This window comes from Schistocerca nitens, chromosome 2 (assembly GCF_023898315.1).
Source record: "Schistocerca nitens isolate TAMUIC-IGC-003100 chromosome 2, iqSchNite1.1, whole genome shotgun sequence".
NCBI lineage: Eukaryota > Metazoa > Arthropoda > Insecta > Orthoptera > Acrididae > Schistocerca > Schistocerca nitens.
The window spans coordinates 883,860,696-883,878,716 of record NC_064615.1 but is presented as its reverse complement, the minus strand read 5'-3'; the positions used below and the strand labels follow the sequence as shown (position 1 = coordinate 883,878,716).

Here is an 18,021-nt window from a genome sequence, read left to right as displayed (position 1 = left end):
TCTGACTGTTCAGTGGTTCCTCAGGGTTTCCGTAAATAGCTTCGGACGCCACCTGAGCTGGTTCCTCCTGTAAATGCGAGGCCGATTTCCTTTCCTTTCCGCCCCCAATCGAGCATTCGCTCCGTGCCTAATCATTTCCAAGCCATCGCCACCTTTGGTCTATAACCTCGCTTGCTATTGTAGGGTTAATGAGCCATTTGCTCCTGGAAACGACAACAGAGTATATTTTAGTCCTAGAAGACGTTATCCATTACGTCTGCAGTTACTTGTTCGCGACGTGTTGACGGGAGATCGCAGAGTTCTTATTTTCTTTGCCCTCGGAGTACCAAAGACCGAACGTAAACTAGAGTTAATGGAATTACCGTGTCTGTGAAAACAGGTTCGTATCTTGACTTTTTTTTGCCTGCGGTTTCATGCTGCGGATTTACGGCACAGAAGACCTTTCGAAGTATCTTAGGGAGATGTTGTGAAACCGGATTTCGCAGCTGTTCCACTGCCCAATTAGCTACAGACATTGACACATTTAGATATGCCTTCGCAATCCGCATAAAAAAACAACATTTACGAGAAGTGGTGTCGACAGTATTTGTGTCATTTGTAAGTGAAGTTAAGCACTGAGGGTATGAGATCAGATTCATTTTCCATTGGCGCCTAACGGAACGTTGCATCTTATTGATGCTAACTCCATTGATAACCAGTATTCGAGTGGAGAAACATGAGCGTTGATATGATACGTTTACAAACAACCGCATGTAAAATATCGACGTATTCCAAGATTCTCATTGATAAATAAGGACACATTATAAACTATGATGAGGGAGCAACATTGTACCCTGCTGTGGCTGATTGTCGATAGGACTAAGCTATTTCCCCTCTTGAGTAAGAAATTATAATCTATCACTCCATTATGTTTACACTGTATTGTTGAGAGCCAGACGATGAGTGAGCGTGTTAGGTCAAAGTCTGTTGAAACAGCGGCGCTAGTTTTGCAGTTACCAATAGCCATGGAGAAATAGTTGTTGCATTTTTCCGAAGATTGTGTCGCACCATCGCCCTGTGAAGCTTGGAAATAATAGTACTCCAATAGAAGAGATGCCACACATTTGCTATTTAGGGACTGACATTAGTGACGACTTGTGGGTTGGTTGGTTGGTTGGTTGGTTGATTGATTGGGGAGGGGACCAAACAGCGAGGTCATCGGGTCTACGACTTGTACAGAAGTGTAAACATAAAATGACACTGCTTCGGAATGTTTTGTGGGACCCTCTAGACAGTGCTGAATAACAAGAAGAGAAAAGACAGAAGAACCGAAGTTCATAAAATAATGGCTATTGTGACATGGGAATGAGACATGGATTGTCTTACAGCGGGAATTGTATCCGAACAGCGGAAATGAGATTTCGTAGAAAAGTCAAATGCTTCTGTAAGTTTAGGGTAGCATCAGACGAGAGGTAGGTGCTATTAAAATTGGGACAAAAATAGGAGAGATACGGAATCCATTGAAACGTTGCGACAAGACGACGACGTCACTCGGCTGATAATCCGAGGACACTTCATAGTTGAAATACACCGAGAAAGCCTGCAATCACATAATATGATGAAGAGACGTTGTAAGTCTCAATACTACACGGAAGCAACTGTCTGGATGATGCCTTAACAGGTAGCGTAAGCAAGCTATGACAGCCGAAGCACTTTCCTTGGGCGCTGTTTCCGTGAGAGCACATTTTTGTGACAGGCAAGAAAATGAGGAAGGGGGGAAACGGAGAGAAAGAGGAAGAGAGGTGTAAGAGAGGGACGAACGAAAAGAAGGGAAAGGAAATATTAGAGCATACTAAAATAGGGCGGAAGAGATGTATAAAAAAATCCTGAGGAGATTCGAACTGGACTACATTCGGCAATACTTCCAAAACATCTACCTCTTCCTTGTATGGTGACCCTTGCTTCTAGTTTTTGGGTACTACACGCATCCATTTTTGTCGTAACAAGTTTGCAACTCAAAGGAGCTGTGAAGAGTATATTTTTAAGTTTGTAATATTAGTTACGGCTTTGTATTGATCGGCAATTAATCAGTGAAAAATGAATGGCATTAGTCTTGCAAGGAATTCGACTTTGGACTGTTTTGAATTTATTATACAAGAATAATTATCGAATTTTACTTAATAATTTAAGGAACAGCTCATTACATTTACTAACAGCTTTCAAGTTTGATGACTTGGAGTTCACTGAAGTTTTGTGACGTCTTGTTGAAACAGGTTACAAAATAAGTGTGGATTCAAAATTGCTCCTGTCTAAAATACTCGATAGTTTATGAAAAACAGAAATCTTGCGATTTTGTTTTATAGAAGTATTCAAACCTAGGAAGATGCAAGGGCGAATGAGAAGAGGGATGGTGTGGAAGTTTCAACAGAAAGCCGGCGGTTGTGGCCGTGCGGTTCTAGGCGCTTCAGTCTGGAACCGCGTGACCGCTAAGGTCGCAGGTTCGAATCCTGCCTCGGACATGGATGTGTGTGATGTCCTTAGGTTAGTTAGGTTTAAGTAGTTCTAAGTTATGGGGGACTGATGACCACAGATGTTAAGTCCCACAGTGCTCAGAGCCATTTGAACCAGCCATTCAACAGAAGTTGGTAGTAAGTCGGCACAAAAACCCGCGAAACTCGGTTCCACAGAAAGAAAGGAAGGAAAGAAGACAGACGTTTAACGTCCCGTTGACAACGTGATCGTTAGAAACGGAGCACAAGCTCGGAACAGGGGAGGGCGGAGAAGGAAATAGGGCGCGTCCTTTCAAAAGAACGATCCCATTGCCTTAAGCGATTTAGAGAAATAACGTCAAATCAAAATTTGGAGGTCTAAAGCGGTTTTGAATCTAGTTCCAGGGGCAGGTGCTACAAGGGAGGCATTGGGATTTATAGTGTGGTTTACTGTTAAAATTGTGAACGTGTACGTTTCTAGAGGAGTCAACCAGTCTATTACTCTCTCCTATGTACATATCGCGAAAGGATCGTGAAACTAAGATACGAGAGAGTTGAGTTACCGACAGTCCTTTCTCCTCCTCATTATTCGCCACTGGAGCAGGAAAAAGTGACTGGTAAACAAAGTACCCTCGGCCCACATCACCACATTGTGGCTTACGGATTGTGTATGTAGATGTAGATGTAGATGCAGTGTCTTCCCACTGTGCTAGCTCGCTGGCTGCAGACCTTGGCGTCGCAGCGAGGAAGCATGGGCGCCGTCTAGGAGAAAGCAAGGTCGCTGGGAGCGCTGGTCGTGGCTGGGGTTGAGGTTAGGCGGCCCGCAGCGCGGACACTGCCCTCAGGGTCGCCTTTGTTCCGAGGCCCTCCTGTTGGCCGTCGCTTATTTTCGTCTTCCAGCACTCTGGAATGTCCTGAAACCAGAGGCGACGGAACGCGCTCTTCTGTACAACACGTCCGAGCTCACAGCCGCCGGAATCCAAGCGCGGTCACCGATTCTAGCCTTAGTGAAAATTTCTGCCTCCTCTTGGATTTCTTCACTTGAATGTCAGCAGTTACCAGTGAGAAAAATCAGTCTTTTCTAAAAGAGTTTCTCGAGCCAAAAGAAACAACAAATATGAATTTCTTGAGGGAAGCATTTTTCTGCGTAGGCTGCAATATTTTGAAATAATGTGTTTATTTCATAATTTATCTATTAGCTAATTTCGCCCCCCCCCCCCTACCCCTGAGCATTTTTAAGCTACCCAGTGGTAAAGACAATACCAAAAACTACCAAAGCTTCAAGAAGGAACAAGAAATAAAATCAAAAATAAACATGTACACTGAAGAGCCAAAGTAACTGGTGCTCCTGCCTAATATCGTGTAGGGACCCCACGAGAACGCAGAAGGGCAACAACACGACGTGGTATGGACGCGACTAATGTCTGAAGGAGTGCTGGAGGGGACTGACACCATGAATCCTCCTGCGGGGCTCTCCATAAATCCGTAAGAGTACGATGGGGTGGAGATCTCTACTGAATAGCACGTTGCAAGGCATTCCGGATATGCTCATTAATCATGTCTGTGGAGTTTGGCGGGCAGCGGAAGCGTTTAAACTCAGAAGAGTGTTCCTGGAGCCACTCTGTAGCATTTCTAGACCTGTAGGGTGTCGCATTGTCCTGCTGGAATTGCCCATGTCCGTCGGAATGCGCAATGGACATGAACGGATGCCGGTGATCAGACAGGATGTTCACATACGTGTCACCTGTCAGAGTCGTATCTAGACGTATCAGGGGTCCCATATCACCCCAACTGCACACGCCCCACACCATTACAAAGCCTCCACCAGCTTGAACAGTCCTCTGATGACATGCAGGGTCAAATGGCTCTAAGCACTATGGGACTTAACATCTGAGGTCATCAGTCCCCTAGACTTAGAACTGCTTAAACCTAACTAACCTAAGGACAGTAAACACATCCATGCCCGAGGCAGGATTCGAATCTCCGACCGTTGCAGCAGCGCGGTTCTGGACCGCTCGGCCACAGCGGCTGGTTCACGAGGTTTTCTCCGTACCTGTATGCATCCGTCAGCTCGATACAATTTGAAACGACACTCGTCCGACCAGGCAACGTGTTTCCAGTCATCAACAGTCCAATATCGGTGTTGATGTGCCCAGGCGAGGCATAAAGCTTTGTGTCGTGCAGTCATCAAGGATACACGACTGCGCATGCGGCTCCAAAAGCCCATATTAATTATGTTTCATTGAATGGTTCGCACACTGACACTTCCTGATGGCCCAGCATTGAAATCTGCAGCAATTTGCGGAAGAGTTGCACTTCTGTCACGTTGAACGATTCTCTTCAGTCGTCGTTGTTCCCGTTCGTGCAGGACCTTTTCCCGGCCACAGCGATGTCGGCGCTGATAACCGCGCAGTTGAGTGCCTCACAAACCAAGCAACACCACCAGTGATGTCGATTTCAAGTTTTACCGGATTCCATATATTCAAGGTACACTCGTGAAATGGTCGTGGGGAAAAATCCCCACTTCATCGCTACCTCAGAGATGCTGTGTCCCATCGCTCGATCGCCGACTATAATACCACGTTCAAACTCACTTAAATCTTGATAACCTGCCATTGTTGCAGCAGTAACCGATCTAACAACTGCGCCAGAAACTTGCTGTCTCATATAGGGTTGCCGACGGCAGCACCGTATTCGTCCTGTTTACTGTCTCTGCAGTTGAATATGCATGCCTATACCAGTTTCTTTGGCGCTTCGGTGTATAAAATTCTGTTACTTGCATCAACATAAAAAGGCATATAGCAGTATACAAGGTGTTCCAGAAGGAATGGTCAGTATTTAGAGATATGATAGGAATCATGATTCAAAGCAAAAAAGTCTTTTAAACATGAGTCCTTATATGCATACCTTAAGAGCTACGGGCACTTCATCTTCGACACTGGCAAAGAAATCTCTGTTACTGCAATCTCTTTACTTTCCATGTTTTGAGAGATGGTAGTATAATCAGAATGAGATTTTCACTCTGCAGCGGAGTGTGTGCTGAAACTTCTTGGCAGATTAAAACTGTCTGCCGGACCGAGGCTCGAATCCGGGACTTTTGCCTTTCGCGGGCAAGTGCTCTGCCAACTGTGCTACCCAAGTACGACTCACGCCCCATCCTCACAACTTTACTTCCGCCAGTATTATCAGTAAACAAGGGCTTTCTTTCACTTTCTTTCTTTCACTGGTGCCATGTCCCGCGCTGACGCAGGGTTGGCATTGTTAGGAACGGATTTGCCAAGGGTAGTGGAAAGGGGTGGCCGGATGCCCTTCCTGCCGCCCACCGCATATCCCCCCCCCCCCCCCCCCCCGGACGGAATTAGTGTACCCCTGCCGTCTGCGTCTAGTGTAAGTCATGGGAAAGTGCGAACGTTCAAATGGCTCTGAGCACTATGGGACTTAACATCTGTGGTCATCAGTCCCCTAGAACTTAGAACTACTTAAACCTAACTAACCGAAGGACATCACACACATCCATGCCCGAGGCAGGATTCGAACCTGCGACCGTAGCGGTCACGCGGCTCCAGACTGTAGCGCCTAGAACCGTACGGCGACACCGGCCGGCCAGTGCGAACGTGTTCAGATGTCTGCGAGTCGTGTAACTGAGGCGGAACGTGGGGACCAGCCTGGTATTCACCTAGCGGGATGTGGAATACCGCTCAAAAACCACATCCAGGCTGGCCGGCACACCGGCTCTCGTCGTTAATCCGACGGGCGGATTCGATCCGGGACTGGCGCGCCTATCCGAGTCCAGGAAGCAGCACGTTAGCGCGCTCGGCTACCCTGGCGGGTTATCAGTAAACAAGGGCTCTAAAAGTGCAAAGCTTAAGTTCTTTGAACATTGGTTCGTCTTTGCTACAGTGAAAACATCTCTTCTATTGAATAAGTGCTCATAGCTGTTCAGGTATGCATTTTAGAGCCCATGTTTGTTCGATAATTTTTTTCTTTTTGTTTTGGGCCGCACTACCTCGTCCCAAAATATGGAAGGTAGAGAGCTGGCAGTAGTAGAGATTTGTTTCACAATATCAGTGATGATGAAGTGTTCGTAGCTCTGAAGGTATGCGTTTTAGAGACCATGTTTACTAGAAATTTTTGCTTCGAATGATCGTTCCTGTCATATCACTGAATATTGACAATTCCTCCTGGAACAGCCTTTACATACCACACTTTGTGTTGAGGAAGGAACATATGACAAGAGTCCTTAATAACAGTTTCGAACTGTCTGTTCTGTTTATATCATTATTTAGCATAATTCACATTAAAAAAGTAAGAATATTAATATCATATCATCATTAATTTCATACATATTAACCTTCAGTTGATGTTGCAATTCACTGTCTACGAAAATGTTGGAACTTCACCATCGTCGTCCTATGTCAGTGTGTATTGTATGAAGTGACTGAAACTGAAAGACTCCGTGCGAACAGGCCTTGGAAGACCCAACGGTACCGGCCGGCCGCCGTGTCATCCTCTTAGCCCAGGGGCGTCACTGGATGCGGATACGGAGGGGCATGTTGTCAGCACATCGCTCTCCCGGCCGCTACTTCTCAATCAAGTAGCTCCTCAGTTTGCCTCACAAGGGATGAGTGCACCCCGCGTACCAACACCGCTCGGCAGACCGGACGGTCACCCATCCAAGTGCTAGCCCAGCCCGACAGCGCTTCACTTCGGTGATCTGACGGGAACCGGTGTTACGGCGGCGGCAAGGCCGTTGGCGTATGAAGTGACTGGTGCTGAGAAATAAATGAACAGTTTTAAGCTCTAGCGTTTTAACTTGCGAGATAACTTTTTTGCATGAATGTGTAACGAATACACTATTGTACAGTAGCGATAAATCGAACGAGGTTGCGCTGTTCTTAATAGACTTATCTTGTATGTGAGATGATAGAGGCTATACTCCTGAATCTGGTACCCATATTAACATTTTCCATGGTTTCCCGAAATTACTTCAGACAAATGCCAGGATAGTTCCTTTTACACTGTCGAATAACATTAATGTCACAACCTATCAACAGCCTCAATAACCCCCTTTTGCAGCGCAACCGTTGCGAAACGTGCAGAAATAGAGTTAGTAGGGTACTGGTTGATAGGTTGGTTGATTTGGGGGAGGGGAACAAACAACTAGGTCATCGGTCCCATCGGATTAGGGAAGGATGGGGAGGGATGGGGAAGGAAGTCGGCCGTGTCCTTTCAAAGGAACCACCCCGGCATTTGCCTGAAGCGATTAAGGGAAATCACGTAAAAATCTAAATCAGGATGGCCGGACACAGGTTTGAACCGTCGTCCTCCCGAATGCGAGTCTGCTGTGCTAACCACTGCGCCACCTCGCTCGGTAATAAGAGCTCTGGAAGGTACCGACAGGGATGTGGAGCCATGCCGACTCCAGTGCGGTGACCAGCTGCGTTAAGTTTCTCGGTTGTAGATAAATCTCGCGAACAGCCCACTCGAGACAGTCCCATAGATTCTCGATTGAGTTTTAATCCGGGGTATCTGATGGCCAGGGGGGTACTGTATACTCATCCCGGTGCCATTCGAACCACGCGAGTGCACTGCGAGTTATGTGACACGTTGCAGTGCCGTGCTGATAGATACCATCGTGCGGAGGAAACACAAACTGCAATGTATGTGTGGACATGATCCTCAACGATAGATGCACACTTGTGTTGATCCACTGTGCCTTTCAGAATAAAGAGATCATCCAGGAAATGCCACGAAAACATTCACCATCTCATAACGCTTCCGACTATTGTTTCAGGGTGTTTACTTTCAGACGTTCATCGCCGAACACGCCAAAGGCCATCTGCATGATGGAGCATAAAACGTGATTCATTTGAAAAGGCCACGTGTCATCATACAGTAGACGTTCAGTCGCGGTATTGGCGTGCAAACTCCAGCCTTCGTTGCTGTTGGATAGCAATCAGCATGGGTGCACGAACCAGGTGCCTGCTGCAGAGGCTCATACGCAGCAATGTTTCCTGAACTGTCGTTGAGGAGAGTGTTAGCACCTCCTTGATTCATCCGGGCGATCAGCCGCTCAATCGCCCGTAGACATCTTCACAGCCGTCGTTCACCCCTGTCATATGACCCGTTTTGCACCACAGTTGCCTCGGCGCCGGTTTTGGATAGCGCCATTTTGCGATGCACGAAATATTTTAACCACAGCGGGAGGCGAACAGTTTAGAAACTTAGCCGTATCGAAAATGCTTCCACTCTTCGCCCGAAATCCAAAGATCAAGCCTTTGATCACTGGAAGCCCTTCTGGATGGCAGATAAAGTCGCCGTTCCCGCATTACGACAACCTGTACACTATTTTCTGCGTCCCCCTTGACACACTTTACGTACTCTCCACTGCTAGTTCTGCCACCTGCCGTATGAGCGTGGTTACTGCACGTTGATGTCGAACATAGATGGTGGTCACGTTAAAGTCACTGGACGGTGTACAAGGTGCGTTCCATAAGTAATGCGACCAAATTCATAAAAAATCATTTATTGATTATACTCGAACAAATAATCAAAAATTGTCAAAATAGCACTCTCTTGCATCGATACACTTCTGGAGGCGGTGTTTCCAAGCCTGAAAGGCAACCTGGAATGCCTGTTCCGGAATGTTCTTTAGTGCTGATGTAACATCCACTTGGATGCTTTCAATCGTGTCTCAATGTTTTCCTTTCATGACTGCTTTTAATCGAGGAAATAAAAAAAAAGTCAGCCAGAGCCAGTTCAGGACTGCAGGGAGGCTAGGGAACCAATGGTGTCTTGGTCCTGGTCAGGGGGGTCTTGCTCCTGGTCAGGAAGTCGTTGACAATGAAGGCGCTGTGACCCGGCGCGTTGTCGTGGTGAACTTGCCACGTGTCCTTGATGCCGCTTCGGCAGTGCGAGACACTCCTTTTCAGTCTTTTGAACACTTCCAAGTAGAAAGCTGAGTTCACTGTAGTCCCGGTAGGCAAAAATTCGTGGTGGACAATGCCTCTGACGTCAAAGAAGAGAATGTGCATGGTTTTGATCCTGGACTTGCTCATCCGTGCCTCCTTGGGATGGGGCGACGATGGGATGTGGCACTCCAAACTCTGCCTTTTTGTCTCAGGGACGTACTCAAAAATCCACGACTCATCACCAGTGATAGCTGAGTTTAAAAAATGAGGATCATTTTCACACATTTCCAACATTTCTCGGCACAGAAGCATTCGCATGTGCTTGTGTTTGTCGGTCAACACTTTTGGGACGAGTTTGGCACACACCTTTCTCATGTTCAAATCTTCGGTCACAATGCGGAAAACGGTTATTTTGACATGTTTAGAGTTTGTGCTATCAATTGAAGGCTCAGCCGTCTGCCAGAGTTCAAACAATCGCGCACACGCGTCACATTTTCGTCGACTCGTGCGGTTGATGGCCGTCCACTGCGAGTTTCGTCGGTGGTCTCCTCTCGGCCATCCATGAACGGCTTATGCCATCGGAAAACTTGTGACTTGGACAAGCAATCAGTCCCAAAGACATGCTGAAGAAATGGAAAAGTTTCGGTGGCGGACTTTCCAAGTTTAACGCAAAATTTGATAGCGTACCGTTGCTCTACAGAATGATCCATTGTGCCGTGTTACGTAAACTCAAAACGGGATTGACGGAAACGCACGTCCTGACTCTCCGGCAGCTCGCAGCCGAATGAGACAAACAGCGTTTTGAAGCTAACAGCCCCCTCCACTTAGCCAGTTACAACACGCTGTGGTGTACCGTTGCGTCAGAAAAAAAAATGGTCGTATTACTTATGGAACGCACTCTGTATAAGACCACTGCGAAATACCAGTCGCATCCTTGTCGTACTAGATCTGTAAACAGTATAGGCTGCCGAATAGAAGTCACTGGGGGTTGCAGGGGCGCTAACATATTTTCGTAGTGATACACATTCACTGGAAGCACTACTTCTACTGGATCACCATTATCAAAAAATCATAGAAGCCTTAACTGATTCTCGTTTAATAAATTCTCAAATCAGTTGCGCAAAATCTTCTGTGAGTTACATCGCAATAACTACAATTCATATAACAGTGAAGTTAGGTCACACTTCGAACATACATTACAAAAAATCCAAGGCAAAACTGTGTTCTAGTTCTAATTTCTCGAAATCGTCAAAAGAGAAGAAAGAAAGGGAAAAAAAAGAAAATTGGAAGAGCTCAAAACATGACTTAAAACGCATAATACAGTTATGATTTAAGCTACACAGAACGAATTAAATCCAAGATAAAAATGTCGTGTGGCTAGGGCCTCCCGTCGGGTAGACCGTTCGCCGGGTGCAAGCCTTTCGATTTGACGCCACTTCGGCGACTTGCGCGCCGTTGGGGATGAAATGATGATGATTAGGACAACACAACATACAGCTCCTGAGCTGAGAAAATCTCCGACCCAGCCAGGCCCATAAGACTGATATTCTGTCGCGCTGACCACTCAGCTTCCGGGAGCGGACAAGTCCAAAATGTAAGTGCGTAAGAAGCCAAACATACAGAATTTCCTGGACACAATAACTCATTTCCATTGCATTTCCATTGCACACACACGTGTCAACCTACATAATGGGATAACAAGAAACTAAAACAGTTAATCACAAAATCAGAAAAAAAGGTAGTATGATCCTTAAGCCGAAGAACTTGGGACTTTTGTAAACAATGTTTTAGCAGAGCAAAAATAATCTGTCACCGAATTTCCCAAAAAACACAAATTCTAGTAAAGCCGGCAAATGTAAGCTACATAACTTCGTTAGCACTAGTGGTTGTGCTATCTCAAAAATGGCTCTGAGCACTATGGGACTTAACATGTGAGGTCATCAGTCCCCTAGAACTTTAACTACTTAAACCTCACTAACCTAAGGACATCACACAGATCCATGCCCGAGGCAGAATTCGAACCTTCGACCGTAGCGTGTGCTATCTCCTGTGAGTAAGCAGTGAGCAATATAGGTGGCAGATTTAAAAACAAACCATGTACAGGTTGAAACAAAATAGTAGTGTGACGCCAAGAGAAATGCATGAATACCATTAAAACCGTGTTACCGAACACTGGAAGGCAGAAGAGTTTCCTTGGAGAGTCCTGTGTACGCAGCACACAGCAAAAGCTGCAGTCTCAGACTTGTCGGTCACCATGACAACACCGGCCGGTCCGCCGTCCTCGCTACCTGCGCGCTGTCAGCCGCTAACCGCCAGTCGACCTCCGAGGCGCTTCCCCCTGTAGTCCCGCGTGCTCCGCTCCTCCCCACCAGACTGCAGCCGGTCGTTCGCCCGTTGACACCGGCGGCGCTGGCCGCGGGCTGCTCCGCCGATCCCCACGCCCTCTCGTCACAAGCAGCGAACTGCTCCATCCTTAGCGCTACCTGCTGAGTTGAGTGGGCGCGGGGCCGAAACTCATATAGGACACCTGCTAACACGGCCTTGGTTCGCTACCACACCGCTTGGAGCGCCGCCAGTTTATCAGTCCATCGTCTCGCATTCTTATTGGCTGATTTGTAGTTTTCCATATCTGTTTTTGCTAATTTTCAGCTCAAGATAGTTTACTGAATTATCCTCTTCCAACTCCTAGGAAATTTGATATTGGAATGGAGGTTATTAAGTGCCTGATGGATATGATTGATGCTCGTATTATTCCCATCAATCAGCATTAAAGTGCCTCCTGTGTGTTTATAATAGTAGATGATTTTTTAAAAGTCTTTGCCACTGCGAACTAAAATTTTTTTCTTCTAGTATTTTGAGAAATATATGTGCAATTGTGCGAGCTATACAATTTCCCCTAGCTACTCCATCTGCTTGGGTGTAAATTTTTCCATTGAATCCAAATTAATTTTGGATAAAGTAATTTTAAGGAGAGCTACTATTTCGTAAGTTTCTGCGATAGTTTTTCTATGTTGTAAAAGATTCTGTTTCGTCACAGTGTACTTTTGATTACGACTTCTCGTGTGTATTGCACTCTCTGAACTGCGTTGTAAATCTGTTACTCGCATTCTGATACCTTAGTAGAATTCAGCGAAATACACTTTATGCCTTGTTTCCATAGGGATCTACCGATCTTACCTGATACTGAGTCAGCAGAAGGAAGATAAGCGATTTTTGGGTTCTCTCCCTCGATCTTAGTCCCAAACTGTTTCTCAGGCGTTTGATTTTTACTGCATCGTCAGTTCAGTTTGACGCTTTGAGTACCCGTTACTTCGGAATAATATTCCAGGTATTTTAATTCTTTGAGGAAGCTGTCTTGTCTGAAAGCGTTGGAGCTCTCGGACCATCACCAAAAAGAAAGTCGGCACTAAATATACACCCAACTAAAACAACCACGCAAATCAGCTATCGCCGAATAGTGCTTCGAATATAATAATGAAATGAAATACCATTAGACCAGTATAGTGGTGCAAAAACACCAGGTTTCTGAGACAGCATAGTTAAAGAGTCTGTCAGAATAACGATGTCAGAAAACCGAATTGCTCAAATGACTCTGAGTACTATGGGACTTAACATCTGAGGTCATCAGTCCCCTAGAACTTAGAACTACTTAAACCTAACTAACCTAAGGACATCACACACATCCATGCCCGAGGCAGGATTCGAACCTGCGACCGTAGCGATCGCTCGGTGCCAGACTGTAGCGCCCAGAACCGCTCGACCACCTCGGCCGGCGAAAACCGAATGAACAGGGACGAAAGATTCAGTGTAAATAACTTTTGTAGTCCGGCAGTCAATTAATTAAAATTTCGCCAGCCATCACATCCACCACAGTTGGAAAACGCTGAAACAGTATGCGTTTCACGGAATAACTATGCGAGGACAGAAAAACAAGAGAGCATCAAATGGCGTAGCGGACATCGGGAATAGATCCCTGTTGTAAATAGCGGCGTCAGACCAGCAATAGTTTGGTTGGAGTCCAGGCAGTGAGTACACATAGCAGCAAAACTCGCAGCACCTGAAGATGACGGCTAGGTCGGTCGTGGAAATATTATGCGGAAAATGGAAGCAGTAACTCAGCAGTATACCCGGAAGCGTATCATTAATCAATCGCGCCGAGATAGATAACATAAACCATACGCATCAAATTTACCTTAATAAACGACAGCGACAGTTTTCCAAGCATGAAAATTTTTCTAGGGAAAGCTAGATACAGAAACAGTGGTTTAATGTGGCGCTCACTCCAGCGTTACCGATTACCAGGGTAGGTAACGGCTGAAGCGTGAGACGAGGGGCAGGCGCGGCGAGCACACCGCAAAATGTCCTCCGTGTCTCGCGCGCAGAACAGATGACGCACCAGCCCTCTTACTTCCACACCTCTCTAACAGTGGTTATCAACAAGAAAGCACGTTTTATTGTAGTTTGGTGAATAAAACGATCTCTAAATGAAAACGCGTGTTAAAAGTGTGCCCTTGTAAATGCGCGTGCGCGCGGAGAGACGTATCGAGAAATGGAACGTCGTCACAACAGGTCAACTGTAGCCGATCCATCGTAAAGCAGCCATGACACGTGACCCGTTTTTGAACCCGCAATACGCTCAGAAACGAGCTGATACATTACACACAACGCACTCCTCAATGAAGTATGCGAACGCAGCGCATTTCAGCGGGGGCTAAGTTTGTTTACAAGAACGGACGCCTGAGAGATAGAAACTTTATCTCTGCTAACAATCGTCGAAGATGAGGGAGAAAATTGCGAAGAAGAATCCCATTAACGCAGTTTAGTGATGAAGCCAGTTTCACTCGACGTTAATCAGTGTCACTCGTTACTCACATGCCTTTCTGGAGGCAAATCCAAGAACGCTTGTGTCTACATGTGTTTTGTGCTATCGTAGCACCGTGTTATGGGGACCAGTTTTCTGGACTTTCTGGGTCCGAGCTGCCAACAGTATTAGATGTGCTTCCTTTTGACTACCTGGCTGGGTATGGTTTTCGAACATGACGGAGGCCCTGAGCATTCTAGTCGCCAGGTGACACATCTGAACCTCACAGCGCCTGGAAGATGAATGAGTAGAAATGGTCACGTTTTTGGCCACCAAAGTCTCCGGACCTTACACCTTTAGATCTTTAGAAAGAAAGTTTCATATCAGCGCACACTCCGTTGCAAAGCTAAAATTTCATTCTGGAAAAATCCGCCAAGCTGTGGCTAAGCCATGTCTCCGCAATATCTTTCCTGCCAGGAGTGTTAGTCCCGCAAGTATTGCAAGAGAACGTCTGTGAAGTTTGGAAGACAGGAGACGAGATACTGGCAGAAGTAAAACTGTGAGGGCGGATCAAAAGTCCCGCTTGGATAGCTCATTTGGGAGCGCACTTGCCCACGAAGTGCAAAGGTCCCGAGTTCGATTCTCGGTCCGGCACACAGTCCCATTGTACCAGGACGATTGTTTTGTTTGTTGGGATAGTTGTAAGGTAGTGGCTACAAACGAAAAGTAAACAAACGAGGCTAACTGACCTTTCGGATTGTGAATAGTGCTGTCCTCATAAAAGATAGCCACCTCAGAAGAGCTGCACATGGTATTGTTAAGGGAATCCGAAACAGTATTGTCGTCGGAAGTGGAATTTATGAAAATCAACATTGAACTTAATCATTTGGCCTCTCTTAAACCATCTGTGAGTATTTATCTGGGTTACATTCTAACAGCTGTAACCAATAATATATTGTACTCATATTACATGGAATGTTTAATTCTAATTATTTTGCGCTACCACACCTAAAATATTTACTATTCCTCCTGAGACACGCTCTATGTCTACAATTTTAGTACTGAAAAGACTGCTGGAATGGTAACGCCGCGTGAATTCGCAGAGCATTTAGTGCCTCATAACCAGGATGGACCTTGTCTGCTGAAAGGACTGGGTAAGCGTATACAGAAACTTTACTCGTTACGTATTAGAGCTCTTGCCACCCCGCAGGTCGAAGTTGAGGCGCCGTAGATGAGAGCTAATAGCTGCTTCCGCTGCCGCAGCGACTGACCAATCCGTTGTCTCTTTCTCTCTCTCTTCCTCTCTGTTTGAGTCCCTGCTTAAATGTCTGTGTTTTCTTTTGCTTTTGGTGTTGTTAACAGTGATGATCGTTTTAGTGGGCAACATACTTTTTATGTGACCTAACTCGCTGTAAACAAATTATACGATCTTCAGCGTCTAACAGCCTTCAAGTAATCGTTTTTGTCGTTCTTCTTCAAGTTCTTTGCTGTACCGAGCGACAACTGCGTCAATCCAGGGTGCCTCCTGTTGAAACAGTAACCTACAATATATACGAGGGGTGTTCAACAAGCAATGCAGCAGTTTTTTTCTGAAAACAAGTTCGCTTTAGTCAGGATTCCAGTGCACCATATTATCCCCCACTCTTTTGGCTGCAGAATCCTGTTCCTTAACATAATCTTCCTTCAATGCGAAGGGCTTTTGCCACCTTAATGTGAAGGCATGTTTGTCCATATTGTACCACTCTACTGGTCATCGTCGGAGCCAACTTCTTGGTACTTGAATAACCTCCCCATCATCCCGGTATTGCTTCCCGAGGAGTGCATCCTTCATTGGGTCAGACAGATGGAAGTCGGAAGGTGTGAGCCGGGGCTGTAAGGTGGATGAGGAAGAACAGTCCAACAGAGCTTTGTGAGCTCCTCCCGGGTGCGCAGACCTGTCTGAGGCCGTGTTTTGTCGTGGAGAAGGAGAAATTGGTTGCATTATTTGTGGCGACGAACACGCTGAAGTGCAACATTGCAGGAGTCGCAGTTGTGTGCCGTCGGCCGGCTTGCGGGAGATGGGACAGGTTTGGGCGACCTTGTAGCGATGATGACTGACCCCTCGTCCAACGTTCACCGTGCTTTTGTTCACTGCCAGGTGTCCGCGTAAACATTCTTCAAGCGCCCATGAATATCTACGATGTTCTTATTTTCTGCAAAAAGAAACTTGATGACAGCTCTCTGCTTGGAACGCAACCCCGTCACAGACATCATTTTGAAGGTTACGTGTAGCGCCGAACTTATCGGAACTCCATGCACTATAGGGACTGATCCGGGAATATTCCACGATGTCCCGCAACAAAATCCGCATTTTTTCAACGGAAATTGGCCGAGGAAAAAAATGTTGCATTACTTGTTGAACGCCCCTCGTATGTAAACAAGAAAGCGCGATTGGACTTCGTTTGATCACGTTTTGCGTTATGATTAAATTTTCCTAGTTGCAGTGCAGCTCTCATTTTTTTTCTCTGCGAATTCCCTTTCTTTCTTCAGTCCGGTTTGTTGCAGTTTTTTTCGCAGTTTCATTAAACAACTGCTCCCCCCATTTCTCAGTTTTTCTGTCTACTGAGTTTTTTTCTAAAACTGCTAGTGAATTTATATGTGCTATTTCCGGATCTTTTGAGACATGTTGAATCCAGGGTATAGTTTTCAGCCATTCTGCGTGTGATAAAATTTTGTGGGTAAGCCTCATGTACTGTAGAGGGTGTTCGGAAATTAGCGTTAAAAACTTCTTGGACTTGTAGATGGGAGTCAGTACATAACATTCTGAATAGAAACCTGAGCCCAGAAACATACCGTTTCCTTTCTACGACGGTTTCAATTCAGATGTTTAACTCATCATCTTCTGCTTGAGGGCTTAATTACGAGTGATGCAATACAGTTATTAAGTAACAATTCGAAAGGAAACATAATGAAACATCCATTTATCACTCAAGCACATTTTGTATTAACACGTCAACATTACACGTTTACGCCATTCCAGAACAAAAAAACTCAGTATAATGTACGTAGAGAACAGTACTGATGCACCTGCGAAGAATGTTCTGGTACGCACTCCCTATCCCACTTCGTGCCTCTTCAGTTTATAGTGCAGCAGCCCAGAACTCGTGACAACACGTCTTTCTCTATCTCTACAGGAGTCTCGCAGCAAGGCACACGCTAAGTAACATCACGTGGCCGTCTGACGTAGTACTTGTTATCCTGTCTACTCTATTGCATAGCAGGTTTTTCTCTTTCCCTCAGAAGACGTGGACGCTTTACACATCTTAACGGACACCACCGTAGAATGGAAACGGTAAGTTTGCGGACATGAGTTTCTACTGAAAGTATTATGTACTCAGTCCCTTCTACAAGTCCTTGGCGTTTGTAAAGGGAATCTGCGAATTCCCTGTATACGTATATAGGCACTAAAGGGGACAATCGGGCTCGACCGCCCGCCCTGTGATCCTCTGACAATGGCGACAGTGGATGCGATGTGGAGGAGCATGTGGTCAGCACACCGCTCTATGTAGGCTCGAATGCGCTCTGCTCAAACTGTTTTAAGCAGAGTATAAAGCTGTCGTAAAATCAACAAACAGAACAAATGGTTCAAATGGCTCTGAGCACTATGGGACTCAACTGCTGTGGTCATAAGTCCCCTAGAACTTAGAACTACTTAAACCTAACTAACCTAAGGACATCACACACATCCATGCCCGAGGCAGGATTCGAACCTGCGACCGTAGCGGTCGTGCGGTTCCAGACTGTAGCGCCTTTAACCGCTCGGCCACTCCGACCGGCAAACAGAACAAAATTGCAACTAATA

General features: G+C 46.0%; 1 long non-coding RNA gene across 1 annotated transcript in view; it reads left to right on the top strand.

Annotated features, from left to right (window-relative positions):
• Nucleotides 1-18,021, top strand: part of LOC126234693 (uncharacterized) — a 604,178-nt gene that overhangs the window by 401,068 nt on the left and 185,089 nt on the right. The gene's annotated exons all lie outside the window — the stretch shown is intronic.